Genomic DNA, 21711 nt, shown 5'->3' on the forward strand with positions numbered 1-21711 from the left:
GTCTCCTGTGGAGATATGGGTCAGCAGTGGCCTGCCGCAAGGGCAGGGGCTCTGGGTGCAGCAGACCTGGGTGTGGCATAAGCCCTCTTGGAGGAGGTTGCCATTAACCCCACCATAGAGCCTCCAGAACTTACATAGGACTGGGAAAACAGACTCTTGGAGGGCACAAACAAAACCCTGTTTACACCAGGATCCAGGAAGAAGGAGCAGTGACTCCACAAAAGACTGACCCAGACCTGCCTGTGAGTGTCCAGGAGTCTCTGGTGGAGGTGTGGGCCAGCGGTGGCCTGCTTCAGGGTTGGGGGCACTGAGTGCAGCAGTGCATGCATGGGACCTTTTGAAGGAGGTCACCATTATCTTCATTACCTCCATCATAGTTTGGCCTCAGGTCAAACAACAGGGAAGGAACACAGCCAGGTCCATGAACAGAAAATTCGATTAAAGATTTACTGAGCATAGCCCCGTCCATCAGAAAAAGACCCAGTTTCCCCCTCAGTCTCTCCCATCAGGAAGCTTCCATAAGCCTTTATCCTTCTCCATCAGAGGGCAGACAAACTGAAAACTACAATCACAGAAAACTAATCAAACTGATCACATGGACCACAGCCTTGTCTAACTCAGTGAAACTATGAATCATGCCTTATAGGGTCACCCAAGAATTATGGGTCATGGTGGAGAGTTCTGACAAGATGTGGTCCACTGGAGAAGGAAATGGCAAACCACTTCAGTATTCTTGCCTTGAGTACCCCATGAACAGTAGGAAAAGGCAAAAAGATCAGACACTGAAAGATGAATTCCCCACGTCAGTAGGTGCCCAATATGCTACTGGAGATCAGTGGAGAAATAACTCCAGAAAGATTGAAGAGATGGAGCCAAAGCAAAAACAATATCCAGCTGTGGGTGTGACTGGTGATGGAAGTAAAGTCCGATGCTGTAAAGGACAATATTGCATAGGAACTTGGATTGTTAGGTCCATGGATCAAGGCAAATTGGAAGTGGTCAAAGAGGAGATGCCAAGAGTGAACATTGACATTTTTAGGAATCCGTGAACTAGGAATGAGTGAATTTGACTCAGATGACCATTATATCTACTACTGTGGGCAAGAATCCCTTAGAAGAAATGGAGTAGCCATCACAGTCAACAAAAGAGTTTCAAATGCAGTACTTTGATGCAATTTCAAAAATGACAGAATGATCTCTGTTCATTTCCAAGGCAAACCATTCAATATCACAGTAATCCAAGTCTATGCCCCAACCAGTAATGCTGAAGAAGCTGAAGTAGAATGGTTCTATGAAGACCTACAAGACCTTTTAGAACTAACACCCCAAAAAGAGGTCCTTTTCATTATAGGGGACTGGAATGCAAAAGTAGGAAGTCAAGAAACACCTGGAGTAAGAGGCAAATTTGGCCTTGGAGTACAGAATGAAGCAGGGCAAAGGCTAACAGAGTTCTGCCAAGAGAACGCACTGGTCATAGCAAACACCCTCTTCCAACAACACAAGAGAAGACTCTACACATGGACATCACTAGATGGTCAATACTGAAATCAGATTGATTATATTCTTTGCAGCCAAAAGTGGAGAAGCTCTATACAGTCAGCAAAAACAAGACCGGGAGCTGACTGTGGCTCAGATCATGAACTCTTTATTGCCAAATTCAGACTTGATGAAAGTGAAAGAGGAGAGTTAAAATGTTTGCTTAAAACTCAACATTCAGAAAGCTAAGATCATGGCACCAGGTCCCATCACTTCATGGCAAATAAATAGGGAAACAGTGGAAACAGTGGCAGACTTTATTTTTTTGGGATCCAAAATCACTGCAGATGGTGACTGCAGCCATGAAATTAAAAGATCCTTGCTCCTTGAAAGAAAAGCTATGACCAACCTAGAGAGCTTATTAAAAAGCAGAGACATTGCTTTGCCAACAAACGTTCGTCTAGTCAAAGCTTTGGTTTTTCCAGTAGTCACATATGGATATGAAAGTTGGATTATAAAGAAAGCTGAGTGCTGAAGAATTGATGCTTTTGAACTGTGGTGTTGGAGAACTCTTGAGAGTCCCTTGGACAACAAGGAGATCCAACCAGTCCATCCTAAAGGCAATCAGTCCAGAATATCCATTGGGAGGACTGATGCTGAAGCTGAAACTCCAATGTTTTGGCCACCTGGTGCGAAGAACTGACTTATTGGAAAAGACCCTGATTCTGGGAAAGATTGAAGGCGGGAGGAGAAGGGGACAACAGAGGATGAGGTGGTTGGATGGCATCACTGACATGATGGACATGAGTTTGAGCAAGCTCCAGGAGTTGGTGATGGACAAGGAAGCCTGGCGTGCTGCAGTCCATAAGGTCTCAAAGAGTCAGACATGACTGAGCGACTGAACTAAACTGAGTGAGAAACTCAACCTGAGTTTTACTTGAAAGTTACTTTTCATGTAATGATCACTCATTCCCAGGACAACCGAATACTATATGCTGTTTCTATAGGGTTTCTGGTTAGGGATCATTTTTTTTTTTCCTGTAGATTCTTGGCCTGGAATTTTATAGTAGAAGACTGAAGAAAACATGAAAGCAGAAACAACACTTTTCAGATAAGCACACTTTTGAGATAAGGAGAGGCAAGACCAGGGCAGCAGAGAAGGCCATGTGTGGAGCAGCAGAGGAAAGGGAGATGGAAAAGGAAGAAGAGCACCTGCAGGACAGGTGGGCAGGGCCTGAGTGGCCCCTCACAGAGGTCCCGGACTGAGTATGGTGCCCACTCACAGCAGTGCCCCAGACTCTCATGGACCTGCAATCAGCCTGAACTGGCAGAGAAGAAACACCATGAGTTTGCATTTGGCAATTGTTATGGGCCTAATCATGTTACCTCCAAATTTGTATGTGGAAGTCATAATCCCTAGGACTGCAGAATGTAACTGTGTTTGGGGACAGGGTCATTAAAGAGGTGATTAAGATGTAGTGGAGTCCTAACCCCATAGGATTGATGTCCTTATAAGAAGAGGAGATCAGGGGACCTCTGTGGTGGTGCAGTGGTTAAGATGTCACCTTCCAGTGCAGGGGGTGCAGATTTGATCACTGGTCAGGGAGCTAAGATCCCTTGCTTCATGGTCAAAGGACCAAAATGTAAAACAGAAACAATGCTGTAACATAATCAATAAAGCCTTTTTTTTTTTTTTTTTAAAAAAAAAAAGGAGATCAGGATCCAGACATGCAAAGCAGGACAACCATGTGAGGACACGGGGAGAAGACAGCCATCTATCTGCCAAGAGAAGAGACCTTTTGAGAAACCTACACCTTGATCTCAAAATTTTAGCCTCCAGGACTGTGAGGGAGCACGTTTCTCTGTAGTGTTTGTTATGGCCATGGGAGCCATATCTTATAAGGGACGTAAGACTGCTAATAACCATTGAGAGAGGTCTACTGTTGTTGGGGCTGGGCAGTGACAAGCAGATTAGGGGAATTAGGGAAATTCCTCACTTCATGGTTGCTGAGAAAGGTTTGAATTTGAGGAAGAAATTCTTTCTGGGCAGTTTGTCTCACTTCCTCTCCTTTTTTACTAAATAGTATATTCTAGGCAAGTATTTTATACCATTTGGCTCCCCATGAGGACCCCAGTATGGGTCCCGACCCAGGTTGTCTTGAAAGCTCCAGGATGCTGCTTTTTCCCAGGCTCAGGTACCTCTGCAGTTGAAGCAAAGTCTGCTCACAGCTCTGGAAGCACTTCAGCCTGGGTCAGGGTTTGGGGGGCTCCTGTGTCTGCCTAAGTTCTGGGGTCATCCTGGGCACACTCTTACTTGCCTGCCTTGTTCACTGGGATGTGATAACATGGCCAGCTCTTGGCAAGTAGCCGGCCCCTCCCCCCTCCCCTCCATAACTGCCCTCAGACTCTCTGCTCTGTGGGGTTCTCTGCTACTTCTGCCTGCCCATCATCCTGGGCCATGGACTCAGATGGATGGGAGTTCAGGTGTCAGCTCCTTTTGGGGATGGTGAGTGAAAGTTCTCCGTCTTGCCTGACTCTTTGAGACCCCATAGACTGTAGCCCACCAGGCTCCTCTGTCCATGGAATTCTCCAGCCAAGAACACTGGAGGGGATTGCCATTCCCTTCTCCATGGGATCTTCCTGACCCAGGGATCAAACCTGGGTCTCCTGCATTGTAGACTGTCTGAGCCACCAGACCAAAGGACACCCTATCAGCAAGCAGTGCAGTCTCAGTGGTTCAGGAATCCCTCTGCTTGGCCAGGACCTGGAATGTCCTGGAAAAGAGATACCCTTGCTGAAGTGGGGCCTCCGGGTGCAGGCAGATGGGAAGACCGAAGGCCAGCAGGAGGGAGGAAGAGGCCTTTAAACTAGGGACCTTGACTCTGCGGCTCAAGCTCTATCTGCATGCAAATCATCTGAGGACTTTCTGAAAAAGGTTCTGGTGCAGGAATAGCCATGTTGGCATCCTCCCCAAGCCGTCCTGAGGCAGGTGCTCCCCAAACCCCTTTTGAGAAACACTGCCCAAGCTAGTCCACTGTTGTGATTTCTTCATGGGCAGAGTCTTCATGGCCACACTTTGCTTATTTCCATGAGGATATATATTTGTGACTTAAGAAGAATAAGAAGTATAAAATACAGAGCAAAAAATAAAATAAAATAAAATAAAATAAAATACAGAGCAGGACTTCCCTGGTAGTCCAACGGTTGGGAATCCTCCTTGTAATGCAGGGGACATGGGTTTGATCCCTCATCTGAGAGGATTTAACATGCCTCGGGGTGGCTGAACCCACATGCCATAACTACTGAAGACTGTGTGCCTAGCGCCCGTGCTCAGCAACAAGAGAAGTCACTACAATGAGAAGCCTGTGCTTTGCAACTAGAGAAAACTGGAGTGTAGCAACAAGGACCCAGTGTAGCCAAAAGTAAAATAAATAAATGAAGTAAATAAATAAAAACAAAATACAGAGCAGATTTAAGTTGAAAAGTACAGATGAAGAAATGCAAATTGTATCAGTGCCTGTGCCTTGACTCTTACCAGGCCCAGGGGCTGGTCAGCCTCCAGTGCCAGTGCTCATGGGACAGAGACAGACGAGAGACATGTGAAAATAGTGAAAAGAAATGCCAACAAGGCAATGAAAGGTGAAGAATCGTTAAAGGAAACAAGTTTTAAAAATTGAGTGGGTAAAATGATAACTCTAAAACAAATGGTGAAAAAGAGGGTTAGCAAAATTCTAATAAGAATCAGCTAAATAAATAACAAAAGCAAAGAAATATTACTGAAACTAGTGAAATGGAAAATTAGCCTAGAAATCCATCATGAAAGAAAAAGTATTAGGAAACTGAGGGAAGGAAAAATACCTGGGGCACGGTGGGGGCTAAAAAAGAACTAAATGAATATAAAATAATTACAAAGAAAAACTGATGAACATGAAAAGACTGCTTGTCTTTTACTCTCTTTTTGAGATGGGGAAAAAATGGAGAAAAGTAAAATCAGCAAACTTGACAATTAGGAAGATGGATGGTAAAATGATAAGAATGCAAAAGGAAAGCAATTAAAAACAGCATAAATCAGAAACACGGAATTTATGAAACATGGCAGAGTTACAAGGGTTAAAGAGTTTTTAAGACAGAATAAATACATCCTCAAAGATTAGGAAATGAAAACAAACACACTGAAAGAAAAATATCCCAGAGTTTAAAGCCAGCAAGTGGAAGGTGTCCTCAGCTTGTCCTTGAGTGGGGACAGCTGGCTGGGCCTGGCATGGGGCTGGAGCGGCCTAGATGGTCCTTACCTCAGACTTCACCTGGCACCTGGGCCTGAGTGACACTCCAGGCAGTTTCTGCATTTGTCAGGGGGAGTACTCTTGCCTGGAAAATCCCAGGGACGGAGGAGCCTGGTAGGCGGTAGTTCATGGGGTCGCGAAGAGCTGCAGTCCATGGGGTCTCAAAGAGTTGGACATGACTGAGAAACTTCACTTTCACTTTTCACTTTCATGCATTGGAGAAGGAAATGGCAACCCACTCCAGTGTTCTTGCCTGGAGAATCCCAGGGACGGGGGAGCCTGGTGGGCTGCCGTCTATGGGGTCGCACAGAGTCGGACACGACTGAAGCGGCTTAGCAGCAGCAGCAGCAGCAGCTGCCACCTGGAGCAGAAAAACACTTTCAACCCTGTATTGCCCTGTATAGGGATGGTGATAGTTTATGTGTCACTTTGGCCAGGCCACAGTGCCCAATAATTTGCTCAGACTCCTGTCTAGATGTTCTGGAAAGATATTTCTAGACGTGATTGATGTTTCCAATCCATTGACATTAAAGTAAAGCAAATAACCTTTCATAATGTGGGTCTGTGTGTGTGTGTGTTCTGACTTGTGTCAGAATGTGGTGGAGACCCTGTGGACTGTAGCCTACCAGGCTCTTCTGTCCATGGGATTCTCCAGGCAAGAATACTGGAGTGGGTTGCCATGTCCTCCTCCAGGGCATCTTCCTGACCCAGGGATCAAACCCACGTCTCTTATGTCTCCTGCATTGGCAGGCGGGTTCTTTACCACTTGTGCCACCTGGGAAGTCCCCATAATATAAGTAGGCCTCATCAATCAGTTTGAAGATCATCAGAGCAAAGTTTCCCAAAGAAGGAGTTCTACTTCAAGACTGTGAGAGAAAAACCCTGCTTCAGTTTCTCAGATTCATTGCTGCAACTTCAACTCTGAATTTGCAACCTAAGGCTTGCCCTGCAGATTTTGGACTTCCCAGACCCCACAATTGCATGAACCAGTTCTCTTACAATCTCTCTTTCTCCTATTGATTCTGTTTCTCTGGAGAACCATCTGATATAACAATTATTGTCTGCATCTTGTCTCTATAGTAGCTGAGACTCTCTGCACACGAGAAACGCTAAGGCCCCTTGTCTCTTGTAGGTGCAGACAGGCAGTGGGTCCCAGTGGCCCAGGCCCTGAGACCCTGTGCGGTGGGGACATCTGACTGTGGGCTCTGACTCAGGACTGGTTCAGCAGCTTTTTTCCTATCTGTGAGTTGGGAATGCTTGTAGGGCATTTATGATGATTCCAGATACTACGCTGATGAATATGTTGGATACGTCAAAGACACTTAGGAAAAGGTGCTGAGTCTTGTCATTGTGAGTTCTTTCCTGGTGCAGGGTAATGAGATGAGATGAGCAGGAACTAAAGAGGCAGGGAGGGGCTTCCCTGGTGGTCCAGTGGTTAAGAATCCTCCCAGCAATGCAAGGGACACTGGTTTGATCCCTGGTCCAGGAAGATCCCACATGTTGTGGGGCAACAAAGCCCATGTGCCACAACTATTGAGCCAGCACTCTAGAGCCCCTGAAGCATAGATCCTGAGCCCACAGACTGCAACCACTGAAGTCTGCAAGCCTACAGCTTGTGATCCCGAACAAGAAAAGCCACTGCAGTGAAAAGCCCTCATGCTGCAACCGAGAGTAACCCCATTTGCTGCAACTAGAGAAAGCCTGTGCAAAGCAATGAAGACCTAGCGTAGCCAAAATTAATAAACAAATCTTAAAAAAAAAAAGCAGCAGAATGCACAAACTCAGCTCTTCTATGGTCCATCTCTTTAGAAGCAGCCCTTGGTGGAAGTGAAAACTTCTCTTCCACTTATCTGTTTTCTGGGGCTATCAGACCCTATAAGAATGAAAGAATTAAGAAAGTTCCAATCAGAGGAGGCTTTGGTGGTTTTCAAATAAGAGGGCACAGCCAGACATTTGGCATGTGGGCTCTCCTGGGCAGGAAAGAAAATGACAAGGTGGATTCCACATTCCTGACATCCACCTCCCAGTCCTGGGCTTTGCAGAGAATGCTTGTGGCATTTGTTACTGAGCGAGGGACTCTGGGATGATGGTGGTGCATCCCACTGGGTCTCCTCTCACCTGGGCAGGAGGAAGGCTGACTTGAAAAAGGTCAGGTGGCCTTTAAAGATACATGATCAAGAGAGAAGAACCATACCCATTCAGAAGCATATGAGCTCTGGGCTTGGTTTTTCAACCACTCAGTGGGAATCTTAAGGAAAATGGAATGAATAATAACATGGGTGTTCTGGCCGATTTTCTTAAAGGGGAGCTCAGGGCTGGGTTTCTTTAGAACAACAGGGATGAGTCATGCGCTGGGAGCCCTCCCAGTCCTGGTCATGAATGTGGACTTGTTCCTTCTCCTCCAGTCTCCCAGGAGTATTGACTGTTACTCTGAACTCCCACAGTGACCTGGAATCTATTGATGAATGCAAGCAAATCTGGCTTCCAAACGTACTTAGTTTAGGGATCAGGTGACCAGCTGGGGTAGAATCCTAGGGGTTATTGGCAAACCCTTCCAAAATTTGGTTTCGAGGTTGAGAAAAGCTAAGCTGAAGGCTTGGGGAGGCAGCCATGGAAGCTGGGGTGGACTGAGCAACTAAGAGGACTTCCGGGTAGCAGTTAAGTTGGGCACCAAGGGACAGAAACATCAGCTGGAGGAGGAAGAAAGCATCAGGAGAGTTCACTGCTCACCTTACAGACAGGTGAGTGTATGGTCCAGGGCCATGTGGGCTGAATTAAAGGTAGAGGCTGTAGATGCGTGGGAGCTGGATTCTGTGTGTTGAGATTCTCTGTGCAAAGCCAGCTGGAATCTGCACTCTGCACTCCATGGCCAGATCTTTTTTAGAATGTTTTAATTTTTTTAATTTAACAGTGTGGCTACTAAATCACCATAATTACAGTTCAAAAATACTTCTTTCCTTCCAAGTGAACAGTAGATGAAGGTCACTCTCTAACCCAAATAACTAAACTGCAAAATATGTGAAAGGCAGGATTTGTTCTGAAACCAAAACCACAAATTACAATTATGAGGAAAGAAGTGTTAGAGAAATGTTTGACACTGATATTCGTGTCAGCAGTTGACCAAGTCAAATAAAAGTTTAACTCCTCAGTGTTTGTTGTAGAGATTGCCAGTGCCCTCTTACATCCTATTCTCCACTCCTTGCTGGGCACAGGAAGATGCTACCTCTCAGCTCCTCTGCTGGTAGGTGGTACCCCGCTCCCGCTTCTAGCCCACAGGCTGCAAGCAGAATTACCAGGTGTCACTTCCTACCTGTGGCAGTTGAGAGCTCTTGCTGGCTATGTCACCCGTGGAAGTCCCCTGCTGGGGTGACAGACCCACATTTTGGAAGCTGCTTGGAGTTCAGAACCACTGCTTAGAAGGTGGCTGCTCAGATGCACAATAACCTTTTGCGTGAATAGTCAAGTTTTGTTCTGTAGAGCCATAGACATTTTAGGTTTCTTTGTTATCAGTTACAAATTAGCCTGCCTTGACTAATCCAGTGTTTGTTGGAATGTCAGGGGTATGTGTAAGCAACTCCATAACCCCTTAACTGAAACTCTCTGTTTGCATGCCTTATTCTTCATCTCTTTATTGAATAAACTCACTACTTGGCAAGACATTCAGGATACTTTGTACTTTCTTCCCAACCTGCTTTTTCTTTTGTCACTCCCAACACAAATGCATCCCAGTTCCACTTGGCCACACATGCTCTGCTTGCCAGCCTTTAAAAAAATTTTATTTAAGTTAATAAATGTAAAATTTCCCATTATCAGTCACTTATTAAAAAACAAGCCCTTATTTGTAAATTACATAGCCTGTCTTTTCTCTATAGTATTGCACATTCCAACAATAAACTTATCCAATGCTTCCAAAAATTCACTAGCATTTAAATAATATTCATAAAGGGAATAATTTATGTGAAATTTTAATATAAAAATTCATGTCAGCTGTAATATGGGATATTGTATTATGGAATATTTTTAAAAGCAGAACACATAGTGGTTAACAAGCCAGCAGTTTTCACCTGGCTTTACTTTCTGCTTTATTTTTACTACCTCTCTCACTTCCTAACTATGAAAGCTGTTCTTGCCAGTCTTTAAATATTATCTCTGTAGGCTTTCTCCTGCACCTCTACATTCTTGCCCATGTTGAACCTTTGAATTTGTCAATACATGCTACATTCTTAGCTGTGTTTACTGAAAGAATAGTCCCCTTCAAAGCCAAGTTCAAAGATTTCTCTTTTGAAGCCCACACAGCTCTCAGGGACTGAGGGCTGACTCTCTATACCCTCTAAGCTACTGAGTTACACTTCCATTCTGGGGTCAATCATACTCCATGGTGGTCAGCTAGTGGCCTCTGTCTTTTCAACTCTACTCTGAATTTTGCAAATGAAATAGGAATGCAGGGAAGTATAGTCTCGTGCCTGATCCATGAGATATTGAAAGATTATCAGGTTTAAAGTTTTTCTTTTCTTTTCCTCTTTGTAGAAATGTGATGGTCACAGTTGTTATAATTATTGTTAGACATCCTTCCTGCCCTTAAAGATCTCAAGTCAGTGTTGGGAGTTCAGGCTGAGTCAATCAAAACAGCGTTTAGCTATGAGAACTTGAACAAGTTGGCTTTTTATGAACATGGTTTTAACCCCTCAAAATGGGGTAAATGGGGCAAATAATGTTGTCATTGTAAAGGTAAATGCTGTCCTATCTCTAATACAAGGCCTGGCAAGGCATAGATTTACTGAACGGTAATTGTGACTAGCATCTTTGATGAAGCACAAGCTGGAATCAAGATTGCCAGAAGAAATATCAATAACCTCAGATATGCAGATGACACCACCCTTATGGCAGAAAGTGAAGAAGAACTAAAGAGCCTCTTGATGAAAGTGAAAGAGGAGAGTGAAAAAGTTGGCTTAAAGCTCAACATTCAGAAAACGAAGATCATGGCATCTGGTTCAATCACTTCATGGCAAATAGATGGGGAAAGAGTGGAAACAGTGGCTGACTATTTTTTGGGCTCCAAAATCACTGCAGATGGTGACTACAGTCATGAAATTAAAAGACACTTACTCCTTGGAAGGAAAACTATGACCAACCTAGACAACATATTAGAAAGCAGAGCCATTGCTTTGTCAACAAACATCTGTCTAGTCAAGGCTATGATTTTTCCAGTAGTCATGTATGGATGTGAGAGTTGGACTATAAAGAAAGCTGAGCATGGAAGAACTGATGCTTTTGAACTGTGGTGTTGGAGAAGACTCTTGAGAGTCCCTTGGACAGTGAGGAGATCCAACCAGTCCATCCTGAAGGAGATCAGTCCTGGGTGTTCATTGAAATGACTGATGTTGAAGCTGAAACTCCAATACTTTGGCCACCTCATGCGAAGAGCTGACTCATTTGAAAAGATTCTGATGCTGGGAAAGACTGAGGGCAGGAAGAGAAGGGGACAACAGAGGATGAGACGGTTGGATGGCATCACTGACTCTATGGACATGAGTCTGAGAAAACTCCTGGAGTTGGTGATGGACAGGGAGGCCTGGCATGCTGTGGTCCATGGGGTCATAAAGAGTTGGACACGACTGAGTGACTGAACTGAACTGATCTTTGACTGTGATATTAAAGCAAGTTTGCTTCCTGTGCACTGTGCCTCTCTTTTCATGGTAGGGGTATGAGATGCAGTGACTTGAATTTCATCTTGGAAAGGGATCTGAGTATTGTTTTGTGGAAAGACAAGAAGATCAAGATCTCAGCAGATTCTTCCAAAACACACCTGGGCAGCTGCAGCTGGAGTCACCATCTGGTTATGTTTTGATGATGCACATCTTCCAGGGTCCATGGGAATCTGCAAAGTCTAACTGGTGAGTGAAACTGGGAAGAGGGCGGGGGCTGATAGGAATCTCTTCTCCTGGTTCCTTCCAGCACTGCATATGCACATTAGTGTCTGTGGGCTCCCTGGATGTAGTACTGCTTTTGGCCATATTGGTTCTTGTTTACTTTCTTAGAAAAAGTAAGTTATTGCTTTGAAAGTTCATTTCTTCTTACCCAAGAAAGATGATAAATATTTTCGCCAAAAGTAATGAACATAAATGTTCATATGTGCTTTATTCATAATAACCAAAAACTGAAGACAACTTACATGGTCATCAAGAATGGAGAAGTAAGTACTGATATACTCATGGTATATACCACTGATGATATGTCTCACACATGGATGAATCTTGCAGTCTTTATATTGAGCGAAAAAAAGAAAAGGCAGAAAAAATATTCCATGATTTCAATGTTTAAAAGACATAGTGATAGATGTTAGAAAAATAGTTACCCATTGGAAGGGTGGGGGAAAGTTAATTACTGACTGGGATGATGCATACAGAAAATTTCTGGGTGTTCTGCTAAATTTTGATCTGGGTGGATGTATCCACAGTGGCGTACATTGATATATGTAAAATTTCACAGAGCTACACTAAGATTAGCTCACTTCATGTTAAATCTCCATAAAAAATAAAATGAGAGAGTGAAATAGGGAGGAAGGGAGAGGGGAGATAAGAATGGAGGGAGAAGCAGAGTGAGAGAGGAAAAGACTAAGAGGAGAAAAATTAGAGAAAATGAATACTAACTTTTTTACCTTGTCATTATCTATTAGGTTCTATTTACTCTGTATGAAAAAATTCTAAATGAAAGTAACCAGACAAATCACCATTTTTAAAAAAAATTGAAGTTTTTTTTAAAATTTACAATTTGTTAGTTTTTGGTATACAGCAGAGTGATTCAAATACATATATATCCATATTCTTTTCCATCATGATTTATCATAGGATATTGAATATAATTCCCAGTGTTATACAGTAGGACCTTGTTTATCCATTTTATATATAATAATTTGCATCTGCTAATCCCAAACTTCTCTCTCAACTCTCCTTCCCCTTGGTAACCACAAGTCCATTCCTTATGTCTGTGAGTTTGTTTCTGTTTCATAGATAAGTTCATTTGTGTCATATATCAGACTCCATATATACATGTATATATATATATGATGTATATATACCTGTATATATATGATGTATATATCATATATATGATGTATATATACATGTGTGTGTGTGTGTGTGTGTATATATATATATATATAATATCACATGGTATTTGTCTTTCTCTTTCTGATTTACCTCACTTAGTACGATAATCTCCAAGTCCATCCATGTAGTTACAGATGGCATTATTTCTTTCTTTCTCTTCAATAACTGAGTATTATTTTACTGGATAAATGTACCACATCTTTGTTCATTCATCTGTTAATGAACATTAAGGTTTTTTCTGTATCTTGACTACTGTAAGTAGTACTGCTATGAACACAGGGATGCATGTATCTTTTCTAATTATAATTTGTCTGGATACATGCCTAGAAGTGGAATTGCTAGATCATATGGTGACTCTGTCTTTAGTTTTTTGAAGAACCCCCATACCATTCTCCATAGTGGCTGCACCAACTTACATTCCTACCAACAGCATAAGAAGTTTCCCTTTTCTCCACACCTGCTCCAGTATTTATTTGTAGACTTTTTGGTGATGGCCATTCTGACCATAGTGAGGTGGTACCTCATTGTAGTTTTGATTCGCATTTCTCTAATAATTAGCAATGTAGAGCGTCTTTTCCTGTGCCTATTGGCCATCTATATTAGACAAATTATCTTAATCCTGTGATCCCTATTAACCCCAGATTAACCCTATCTTAATCTGAAAAAGAAACTGGGGACTTAGGTCTGTTTGGAAAGATGGAATGCCCTACAATTGCTGGAAGCTGCTGATCTCTTTACCACATACCCTGCCCAGGATTAGAGCTGCTGTTTTCCACTTTTCCATCTATTGATATCCTTTCTGTCACAAAATTTAATCTAATCAGATCTGGAACCAGCACAGGCGTGATAATCTATTCTGCTAAGATAGACTTCAGTGTTGGCTGTGCTGTGGTTGAGCACCCAAACCCACCCATGGGGAAGCCTGTCTCTGAAAGAAGTCCTGAGACTCTTGCAGAAACGCTGTGCTCTCACCAGGCATCTCATACAGATTGTTTTCTTGCTGTATAATTAGGGCGTTGTCACAAGACACTGTGACACATTTCTCTAAAACCAGTTTTTCTGTCAAAGCAAAGCACTACGTACACAGTGAGAATACTTCAGCAAGGCTTTCAAAGTGAGTGCAGTATTCATCAAGTCTACAAACAACAAAGGTTGGCACGGGTGTGGAGAAAAGGGAACCCTTGTCTGCTGTTGGTGGGAATGTAAATTGGGGCAGCCACCATGGAGAACTGTGTGGGTTCCCTAAAAATCTAAAAGTAGAGCTCGCATATGATCCAGGAACCCCCTTTTAGGGTATATATTTGGAAAAGTTAAAAACTTAATTTGAAAAGATACATGCACTCCAATGTTCATAGCAACACTATTTACAATAGCAAAAACATGAAAACAATGTATGCCCATCTATCTATCTATCTATTTATCTATCTATTGATCTATCTATATATAATGGAATAGTATTCAGTCATTGAAAAGAATTAAAGTCTGTCATTTGCAACAATGTGGATGAACCTATGGAATATTATGCTTAGTGAAATAAGTGAGACAAAGACAAATACTGTATGATATCACACATAGAATTTAAAAGATAACACAAAGGAATATATATGCCAAAAAAAATAGATTCACAGATATAGAAAACAGTTACCAAAGGAAGTGGGAGACAGAAAAATTAGGGGTATGGGTAACAGATACAGTCTACTATATGTAAAATAGATAAACAACAAGGGTTTACTGTATAGCTCAGGGAAATATAATGCCTATATTCATTATAATAACCTATAATGAAATGTAACCTGCAAAATTACTGAATTACCATGTGTTAGAAAAGACCCTGGTGCTGGGAAAGATTGAAGGCAGGAGAAGAAGAGGATGACAGAGGATGAGATGGTTGGATGGCATCACTGACTCGATGGACATGGGTGTGAGCAAGCTCTGGACAGATGGTGAAGGACAGGGAAGCCTGGCATACCTCAGTCCACGGGGTCTAAAGAGTCAGATACAACTGAGTGACTGAACAGCAACCATGCTCTACACATGAAACCATCACACTTCAACAAAAAACTTTAATTTTGTTTCTCACTCACCTACTTTCTTTTTTTTTTAAATGTTATGCTATTTTTTATTGTTAAAAATTGTGTGCAGGACTTCCTTGGTGGTCCAGTGGTTAAGGATCTTCCCTCCAACGAAGGGGACACAGGCTCGATCCCTGGTCAGGGAACTGAACCCTACATGCTGTGGGGCAACTACGCCCATGCACCACAACTCCTGAAGCCTGCATGCCACAAGTAGGGCCAGACACAGCCAAAAAAAAAAAAAAAAGAAAAAATTTCTGGGCACATTTCAATGCATACATTTATTGAACTGATCTAGACTAGGGAATGTGAGGGGTTTTCTCTGTGTCACTCAGCTACATTTTGTTTGGCTGAATGGAATGTGAAATATATCATGTTCATACCAAAAAGAGTCCAGAGAACATAATGCAAAAGGAGAGCCTTTTCATGGGATCAAGTCAGGCAGGCTTGGTAGAAAGGCAAAGAATTAGAAAAATGCACTTACTGGCACTAGGAAATGAAGTTGGGAGGAGTCTGGGAGGCTTCATCACAGCTCGGGTTGACGAGGCAATGGCAGGCTTGCTGGTCTCTGAGTCGTGGGCCAGCTCCAGGCACAGGGCTGATCCACACATTTCATGCAGAGTCCCAACAGAAGATGCATTGCTGACCTTTCTGATTTACAACTCTTACACTAAAGTCATCCAGATTTTTATTTCATGACTCAAAGTGACTTTGGTATTTTTAATTTCCATCTGCTGCCACTCAGCTTTTCAGAGCTGATATATTCCCTGTGGACAAGGTCAGACACATATGCCCCTTGTATTACTCATGAGGCTTTGGCCCCAAATCCTGATAGAGTCCTCTGATTTTAACCCCTGAGCCACATGGAGCTAAGGCTATCCTGGTGGTCAGGAAACAGAAGAGTCTATGGACACCATGGGAGAAACCAAGTGCCATGACTCTCAGTGCACCTACTCGCCCTGTGCTTACCATCCAGTTTTAGCGTTAGAGACTTTAACACTATGATTTTGAAAAATAGTAAACTCAAGGCAGCAAAGAGAATCGCATCTCTCCCTAAGATTTAGAAATCACCGGTTCTGCTCTTCATAGCCCAGTACACCTAAGAAAGTGTGACACCTTCCCTAGCAAAGGAGGCTTGTGCCACTTTAGTAGTCAATCGAAGAGGTTGAGAGAAGAGAGACAGGAACAATCGAAAACAGATGAATCCTCAAAGATGGTCTTTAACATGAGGATATTATGAGTGCGTCATCAGAACTCTAAGCTTAGCTTCAGCCCAATAACATCAGTCCCCACCACTTAGTCCTTTATGCTATAAGTACACTTACTTTTAATCAGTTTCACCATCTGGGGAACATCTTCAGTATCAGTTCAGTTCAGTCACTCAGTCATGTCTGACTCCTTGCGACCCTATGGACTGCTGCATGCCAGGCTTCCCTGTTGATCATCAACTCCTAGAGGTTACTCAAACTCATGTCTGTTGAGTTGGTGATGCCACCCAACTACCTCATCCTCTGTCGTCCCCTTCTCCTCCTGCCTTCAGTCTTTCCCAGCATCAGGGTCTTTTCAAATGAGTCAGTTCTTCAGATCAGGTGGCCAAAGTATTGGAGCTTTCAGCTTCAGCATTATCCTTCCAATGAACATTCAGGACTGATTTCCGTTAGGATGGACTGGTTGGATCTCCTTGCAGTCCAAGGGACTCTTGAGTCTTCTCCAACACCACAGTTCAAAAGCATCAATTCTTCTGCGCTCAGCTTTCTTTATAGTCCAACACTTGCATCCATACATGACTACTGGAAAAACTGTAGTTTGACTAGACGGATCTTTGTTGGCAAAGTAATGTCTCTGCTTTCTAATATGCTGTCTAGGTTGGTCATAACTTTTCTTCCAAGGAGCAAGTGTCTTTTAATTTCATGGCTATAGTCACCATCTGCAGTGTTTCGGAGCTCCCCAAAATAAAATCTCTCACTGTTTCTATTGTTTCCCCATCTATTTGCCATGAAGTGATGGGACCAGATGCCATGATCTTAGTTTTCTGAATGTTGAGTTTTAGGCCAACTTTTTCACTCTCCTCTTTCACTTTCATCAAGAGGCTCTTTAGTGCTTCTTCGATTCCTGCCATAAGGGTGGAGTCATCTGAGTATCTGAGGTTATTGATATTTCTCCCAGCAATCTTGTTTCTAGCTTGTGCTTCATCCAGCCCAGCATTTCTCATGATATACTCTGTATATAAATTAAACAAGCAAGGTGACAATATACAGCCTTGACGTACCCCTTTCTTGATTTGGAACCAGTCTGTTTTTCCATGTCTAACTGTTCCTTCTTGACCTGCATACAGATTTCTCAGGAGGCAGGTCAGATGGTTTGGTATTCCCATCTCTTTAAGAATTTTCCACAGTTTGGAGAAAAATAAAAGACCCAATCAAAAAGTGGGCCAAAGAACTAAACAGACATTTCTCCAAAGAAGACATACAGATGGCTAACAAACACATGAAAAGATGCTCAACATCACTCATTATCAGAGAAATGCAAATCAAAACCACAATGAGGTAGCATTACACGCCAGTCAGAATGGCTGCTATCCAAAAGTCTACAAGCAATAAATGCTGGAGAGGGTGTGGAGAAAAGGGAACCCTCTTACACTGTTGGTGGGAATGCAAACTAGTACAGCCACTATGGAGAACAGTGTGGAGATTGCTTAAAAAACTGGAGATAGAACTGCCATATGACCCGGCAATCCTGCTGCTGGGCATACACACTGAGGAAACCAGAATTGAAAGAGACATATGTACCCCAATGTTCATCGCAGCACTGTTTATAATAGCCAGGACATGGAAGCAACCTAGATGCCCAGCAGACGAATGGATAAGAAAGCTGTGTTACATCTACACAATGGAATATTACTCAGCCATTAAAAAGAATACATTTGAATCAGTTCTAATGAGGTAGATGAAACTTGAGCCTATTATACAGAGTGAAGTAAGCCAGAAAGAAAAACACCAGTATAGTATACTAATGCATATATATGGAATTTAGAAAGACGGTAATGATAACCCTGTACACGAGACAGCAAGAGAGATATAGATGTATTGAACAGTCTTTTAGACTCTGTGGGAGAGGGCGAGGGTGGGATGATATGGGAGAATGGCATTGAAACATGTAAATTATCATATGTGACATGAATCGCCAGTCCAGGTTCAATGCATGAAACAGGGTGCTCGGGACTGGTGCACTGGGATGACCCTGAGGGATGGGATGGGAGGGGAGGTCAGGATGGGGAACACATGTACACCCATGGTGGATTCAAGTCAATGTATGGCAAAACCAATACAATGTTGTAAAGTAAAATAAATAAATAATTAAAAAAAGAAAAGAATTTTCCACAGTTTGTTGTGATCCACACAGTCAAACACTTTGACACAGTCAATAAAGTAGAAGTAGATGTTTTTCTGGAACTCTCTTGCTTTTTTGATGATCCAGTGGATGTTGACAATTTGATCTCTGGTTACTCTGGCTTTTCCAAATCTAGCTTGAACATCTGGAAGTTCACGGTTTACGTACTGTTGAAGACTGGCTTGGAGAATTTTGAGCATTACTTTACTAGCGTGTGAGATGAGTGCAATTGTGTGGTAGTTTGAACATTCTTTGGCATTGCCTTTCTTTGGGATTGGAATGAAAACTGACCTTTTCCAATATTTCCTCGTAGTATTCAATGTGGAGAACCATAATTTATCAAATAGGTGACTGGATAGGTAGGTAGACAGACAAATGTGTAGATAGATAGATAGAGAATCTTATGAGAAATCAGAACGATGCAGGAGATGCTGTCAGCCTGAGGATCTCACGTGCTGCAGTATAGTCCTCCTCTTCAGTTAGATAGCATTTCTCTCTTAACCACTCTTCTCATGCTCCCCCTCTATACTACTCAGTTCAGGTTGCCACAGCAGGGCATCACAGACCTAGATGCTTATACAAGACTTTTTTTTTTTTCTCAATTTTGGAGGCTGGGAGTCCCAGATTGAGGTGCAAGCTAGGTTGGTTTCTGGTGAGACCTCTCTTCCTGGCTTGCGGATGTCCGCTGTCTCCCTGTGTCCTCACCTGGCCTTTCCTCTGTGGGTGAGTGGAGAGAGATCAAGAGAGCTCTAGTGTCTCTTCTTCTTTTTTTTCTTTTCTTTTTTTTTTCTCTTCCTCTTTTTTAAAGAACATCAGTCTTATCGGTTATAGACCCCTTGATGACTTCATTTAACCCTATCTCAACATGTTGACTCATTGAGGGCTAAGGCTTCAGACATGAATTTTGGAGGGACACAATTCAATCCATAACACAGTCCAATTCACTTGATTTGTGTAGATTGTCTCAACAAGTGATTAATTGAAAGGAAGATCCTGAGTGATGTGGGAGGAAATCGCACAAACCACACAGGTGAGATTGGCATTGGAAACCAGGGTCCTTTTTCCCTGGAGAAAAAAGAGGAGAGAAGGCATGGATGAGAACAGGACGCCTGGTCAGGGAGGTCAGATGGGGTGGGAGGGTGTCTCATGTGGATAGCCCTCATCTGTGACAACTTTGCAAGTGACTTCCGCTTTTTGAAAGATGTTTTACAAATTAATTGTCTAAATAGGAAGTAGCCGGTGGTGATCCATGTATCTCAAACCCAGCAACTCTAGCATAGAAAATAAGTCACCACGTGATGCAATGAGCTCTGTAATACACATGTGCTTTGAGAAATCATATGAATAGTTGTCTGAGCTCTAATACTATTGAAATGTGATCTAAAAGTCCAAACAGAAGGAAAGCTTTCTAGGATGCTTCCTTCTGCCCTCTGACATTGTGATAAAATTTAACTGCTTTGCATGGGTGGCCCTTGCAGGCGGCCCTTTCCCCATGGAAGGTTAGAAGACCTCCCCTCTGGTTGGGAGACATGTCTGTCTACTGTCTGTTGTTACTGTCTTACAACATCATCGTGTTTCCATCAAATCAGTGATGCAGATTGCAGAATTCCAGACTGGAGAAATGAAAAAGAAATTGGGAGATGTCTGGGCATCCGTATTTGTAATTTCCAGGCATGCAACATTTCATTTATTTTCAGAAAGAAGTGGCAAAACTCAGATGGCAGTGACTTCGTGAAGCTGTTTTCCAGTGAGTGTGTGACATGTGATTTTCACTTGCTGAGATCTCCTTCCTGCCTCATCATCAGAGATTTTCTTGAGGGACTCCTGCACTGCCAACATGAGGCGAACCTTCCTTTCCTGCCTGCCTTCAGTTCAGGGGAAACCCTGCATGCTGCAGGAAGAAGGCTAATCTAATTCCCACTGTTCCCAACCCTGGTATATCACTGTCAGAGGGAGGCCTGAGGACAGGGTCATTGAGGAATGGGTCATTCTGAGTCCCATTCTACTCAGAATCGGTTTCGAGGCATTTGGAAGGCACGGCCCCTGCCCCACGGCTGCTTGGCTGAATATCTGCATCCGTCAGACACTATGGGACTCCTATCTTTCCCAGGGAGCTTCCAGGCCATCTGATATGGTCTAAATGAGGACGAAGGGCCTGGTCACATCTGTTCATCTAGACAGCTGAAAGCCAGGGCTGTTCCCTCTCTTTCAGCACATGTGAGTAAAGAAACTGCAACTTAGCTTTCATGGATAATAACTTTTATAGGAACATGGTGTACATTCTCTGGTTTGGTGGGAACCTGCAGTCTTTAGGGGCTATTCAGCCACCCTGAATGTGAAAGAAATTGAGAGTAAATTTTGTAATTTATTTCCTGAAGTCCATGGATTCACTTAGGCTTGGCTGATGTTACATGGCCACTCGGTGGCAGAGTGGAAATTTAAACCCAGTCCACTGACGTCTAGTGGCTTTGTTTTTCTACTCTACCATATTACCCTTGGTAGTAAAAGAATGAATTCTCTGAAGGTTTCCAACTTGAGAGACGGCAAGATGGCAACCAGGGAGAAAAGGACTAGGCCACTTCTAATCTCCAGCCTCTGCCGCATATGCGTTCATGTCTCCCCAGTGAGGACAATGTCTTTGGATGTTGAACTCTTCAGGAATCTTTGGACACATCTGGGCACAGAATTCATAAGTTCATGACCCTTGAGGAAACCAGCACCAATCATGTAGCTGTCCCAGAAGAGGGATTAGCCCCATGTCCCACCTCTCAGCTGGTCTCCCTTTATATGGGAGAGGACAGTGCTTGGTTCAACGTCACAGCCTGTTACAGACTGCGGGGTGCTGGTTCTGGGCTCCGTCCTCTCCATTGCGATGAGCTGCCTAGGGGAGGAAACCGTTGGCCACACCTGTCCAACTGCCCTGGGGCCAAGACTTTACCTCCATCCATTCACCAGGAGGCTTTTAAGTGGTGCCTCCCATGTGAAGTGTCTCAGGACGGTGCACAGTTTACACTGCAGTACCCAAGGCTGTCAGCTTACACACCCAGAGCCTGGTCTGCAAAGGCAGGACTGCTGATGTGGATGTCAGATGGCAGAAGACTGAACTGGAAAGCCAGTGTGGTGAGGGGCCTAAAACCCAGAACAAATAAAGGATTGTTGGGGGGAAGTAAGGCAGAACGTGGAGGGAGGTGATCACAGGTATCTGACACATGGAAAATCAGCCCCCCGAGGGCAGCTCTGGGTGCAGGTGGGACCCACGTAACTGGGTTAATAGGATCCACTGTAGGATAAAGGACATATTTGAGCAAACCTTCTGGGAGCTGGAGGGAAGTCGTGCAATGACATCATCAGGGCAGTGGGAGTGGAGCTGAGAGTGCTGGG

Source organism: Cervus elaphus, chromosome 18, assembly GCF_910594005.1.
Source record: "Cervus elaphus chromosome 18, mCerEla1.1, whole genome shotgun sequence".
Lineage (NCBI taxonomy): Eukaryota > Metazoa > Chordata > Mammalia > Artiodactyla > Cervidae > Cervus > Cervus elaphus.